Below are 4612 nucleotides of genomic sequence, written 5' to 3'. Positions count from 1 at the left end.
AATCCCAGAATGCAACAGGAGGCAGCTAGAGGAGTCAAAGTGGAATAGTAGCACTTTAAGAGTATAGTGTGATAAACATAGTTTAAGTTCTTTCGTGCTTATTACCAAAACTGTGTCAGTTCTAAGCTTCTCTGAGCCAGGGCAGTCGGAAGGGTGGCAACATGATAAGAGACTCAAGTAGCCATTTACATGCAGTCCTAAAGCTCTTCACAACCAGCTTTGCTTCTCTGTATGACAGGTTTTATGCATTGTAAGAGGCACTATGTCAACAGACTGAAGACCTATCCAACATTCTGCTTCCACAGTGAACAAGTCAGACATCAAGGAGTTCTCCAACTCTTGTCCCAGACTAATTAGGATTCAGTCTGAGTCTTACCATTCAGCTTCATCAAGTAACCTCTGGATTCTAATTTTACATAAGAGAAGGAGGAAAGCTCTCCACATGCTCACTCCATGCCGTGCATCATTTTATCAGTCTTTGTGTGTGTGGTATGTGCCTTGAAGTCATTTCCAGTTTATGGAGAACATACGTGTTTACAGATATAAGATAAATGATGGAAAAGATTGTTAATAGAAAATTGGAACTGGCTTCCAATCGACTGCATAAATAGAAATAATAATTTAAAAAATAGGGAAATATTTTAAAAATAAAAGAAAAAGGTTATACAAAAATAGGTGATCTATGCAAAGAAACTGGAAAACTGAGGGCAGGGAAATGTCTAATGAACTATCTGTAAGCTGCTTTGAGAATCTTTGCAGCTGAAGAGCAAGGTATAAATGGAGTAAGTAAATGAATGAATGAATAAAATACAGGAAAATGAATTGAATTACTTAACTGTTACTCAGTAATGGCTTCAGATAAGAGGTATTATATAAATGTGCAAAAATTAAGAATCAACATTGAAGAAGAAAATACATTACTAAAGGGTATAATAAAAAGAAAATTAAACCATGAAAATGGTGTAATCAGTAAAATATACAGGGCTATGCTTGAGACAAAATTTAGTACTGAAGAAGGACTGAAGACTTTGATAGGCATTGATCTACAAAATGATAGGCATTGATCTACACCTTTTTAATATATCTAAATTATAATCCCTGGCCTGCATCTTGATATAAAAAGTGCATCTTGACCTGAGTAGCCAAATGGCCCTAGCATGTGATCTCCCACTGAAACAAGGGAAGCCATGAGTTTTTGATATGTAAACGAATTTCCTTTCCCAGCTTGGATGAGATTATGCAAGGAGCTGCTAAGTGTTATCAGGAAAGATGCTATCAAATGTCTTAAGGAAGTGTCTCTCTTTGTGATTGAGGGGGAACCATTTGAATCAAAGGAATGGCATTTGTAGCCATTCAGGTCCCTACTCTGGCAAAACATTTGGGTTAGATCAAAACATTTGGTTAGGATGTGAAATACACTTCAAACAGTTTCCTTTGATTACCCTTTGTCTATAGACCCTGTTAAACCCTTAAAAAGGTCTCCTAAATTTAGAGAGGGGCTGCAGCTAGCCATTCACTGGGGCCAGTTAGCCACTCACTGGGGCCAGCCACTCACTGCTGGTACCTCTCGCTGCTGGTAGCCTCTCTCTGCTTCTGGCAGACACAGCTATCTATGTCAGTTTTAAAGTCAGTTTCTCTCTGACTTGTCTGCTTAACCAGACCTGCAAACCCACACACACAAATTGGAAGATAGAACTTCTACATAAGGTGAGCATTTCCGTTAGAAAGCCTGATATCTCTTCCACATTTACCACGTTATTTCCTGAGTCTTGTATGAATGTGTGAGCGTATGTGCCTGTATGTTTGAATCCTTGTTTCCAATAAAAGAGACATTGATTGTACTTAGAGCCTCTGCCTCATTTCTGGATTTCTAGTTCCTGGTATACAGATCGAAGGGGCGATCCCTGAGGTGTGGTAACAGGCCTCCTCTCGTGACCTTAAGCTAATTAAATTCCCCATTGATAATTTGGTCACTGTTCACTGTTACAGCTTGTTGGGACAAACATTTAATAATTACAAAAGATGAGACCAAAACATGGATTCAGGAAATAGTAAAGAATAAAAATATGAAAGTGAAAGAACAACAAATGAAATTGATGGGTCAATGGTATAGAACACCATATCAGTTTTCCTTTTATAATCAGGAATTCTAATTGCTGGAATGATTTTGGTATTAAAGGATTATATTTCCGTATGTGGTGGGACTGTCCCTTAGAGGTTTTGGAGAGTAGTTAATAAAGAAATAAATGAGATTCTTGGGGAAAATACACAGCTCAGTAAAGAAAGTAGCGTTACACTTAATTTAAGAATATTGAGGATGAATAAGAATGAAGAATATGGGGTAAAGCAAATATTAACAGCAGCTCATGGAGTCATTGCCTTCAGTTGGAAGGAAAAATCAGTGTGGACTAAGTCTAGTCTTGAAAAATATATAGCCAAACTTTTATTGTTTGATTTTCTTAGAGAGAGAAGATTGAAATCTATTGGACAGATAAAGATAGAACCTTGGATCAATAAATGGAAAATGTTGATTGAAAAAGATAATGCACAAGGGGTATAGAGAAATAACCAATATGGTTTGGATTATTGCCCATATTATGGGAAATGGACCATGAAGTGCTATATACTCTGTTTATAGTCATTAAGAGGGAAGGCAGGAGAGAAAGTAGGGGAGCGAATTAAAAATGAATCATTATGTAAATGTTTATAAAAGAGTCAATAAAAACTAAATTGATTTTTAAAGAACACCATTGTGTTAGTGGCCATCAGTGTGTATGTGAATGTGGGATTCTTTTTTTTTCCCATTTACATTTGATTACATTGAACAACATGTGCCATTTTGATCTTCATTCTCCCTGTTTAGAGATGTACTTCGTCACTCTTGCCAGTCCCTTTTTGTCTGAATAGTTGTAAACAGCAAACCTGATCTCCACACAACCCATAATTTATGATGTGTGAAGTGGGAATAGAAAGCACAGATCTGTTTTCTGTTCTTTAATCACTTCCCAACCCTTAAGAAGACTTTGGGCCTCTACAGACCGGCACAAAATGCTGGCATTGGCATTTCTTTGGTGCAGTGTTTATACACACTGTGCCAAAGAAATAAAAAAAAGCCACCGTACCATTTGAAAAAGAAGTAGCATGTTGCTGGCTCTTTTTGGGCCAGCAAATTGCCAGATCAGGGCTGCAGTGTGCGGTTGCTGAAGCCTTGATCTGGCCCTGAAATGGATGGTGAGAAGCCCCTCCTTTGGGGCTGTCTATTGTGCCCCTTCACCTCTAATTCCATGAGAATTAAATATCCTTAGGACTGTTTGTCAAAGGGCTTTTGAAAACTAAGCCTGTATGCCATTTAGCAGGATCCTGTCCATCCCAATGCATTCCTATAGTGAATGGCATCATTAAGAACGTGTGGTGGTGCAGACCGCACCAGGTAATACCAAGAAGGTGGGGGGGGTGACACCCAGTTGGACCTCCTCCCCCTTCCCGGTTTATCCAGGACACCTACAATGGAGGAGCAGGAAAAGCACATATGCACTCTTCTCAGCTGCTCCATCCCAGACTTCCTTTCCAGGCAAGAAGTCCAGGACAGAGCAGCTTGGAAGGATATGTGTTTCCTCCTCCTCCTCCGTCACCACCACCCTGAGCTTATTCCCCAGGGAACTTTCTCTCTGGAGCCCCCCCCCCCCCATATCCTGTGCTGCATACTGATGAGTAAGGTGACATGGGGCAGCGAGGTGGGGAGGTGCCCTTTTGGCTAAACCCCGGGCAGGAATATCACTGCCTATAGCCATCCAAAAAATCAATTAACTAAGCAGCAAACAGCTAGTTAGGCCTTCAAAATTTCAGAAATAAAAGCTTCCAATATCTTATTGTGACCTGTGTATACTATTGTTACTACACATTATTCATCCTCTGTCACTGAACTCTAATGGCCATTGCAAAAGAGGCTAGACAGTCTGCTTTATAGTTCAACTTTTAAAGGCTGTGACCATAATGATAATTCTCCAGATCCAGACTTTTTACACCATACAGGGTCCAGTGACACCTCAGTCCATTCCAACAGACATCCCGGGGGCAATGCTTCCTGTTTTAACAGTCATATAAGGTAAGTGAAAGCATTATATGAGTAACTAAATACTTTGAATTTAACTCATTTCAATGATCTTTCAGAATTAGGCTTTGCCTTTCAAGTGCCATTCTCTTCCTTTGTTAAAGTGGAATAACAGTACTATAACAGTGTAGTATGATACTGACCATAGTGTGCCCCTTGGCTTGCCCATTTGGGATGAATATCTTTACTGTAGAAAGGTTTGGAAATGTTTCTGCAATCCTGAAACTGCCTTCAAAAGTATTTATAAACAGACTTGTTTCACAGAATCACAGAATCATAGAGTTGGAAGAGACCGCAAGGGCCATCCAGTCCAACCCCCTGCCATGCAGGAAATCCAGATCAAAGCATCGTCGACAGATGGCCATCCAGCCTCTGTTTGAAGACCTCCAAGGAGGGAGACTCCACTACACTCCGAGGAAGTGTGTTCCACTGTGGAACAGCCCTTACTGTCAGGAAATTCCTCCTAATGTTATTATTATTATTATTATTAACCTTTATTTA

This window comes from Sceloporus undulatus, chromosome 1 (assembly GCF_019175285.1).
Source record: "Sceloporus undulatus isolate JIND9_A2432 ecotype Alabama chromosome 1, SceUnd_v1.1, whole genome shotgun sequence".
NCBI lineage: Eukaryota > Metazoa > Chordata > Lepidosauria > Squamata > Phrynosomatidae > Sceloporus > Sceloporus undulatus.
This window is presented reverse-complemented; position numbering follows the sequence as displayed.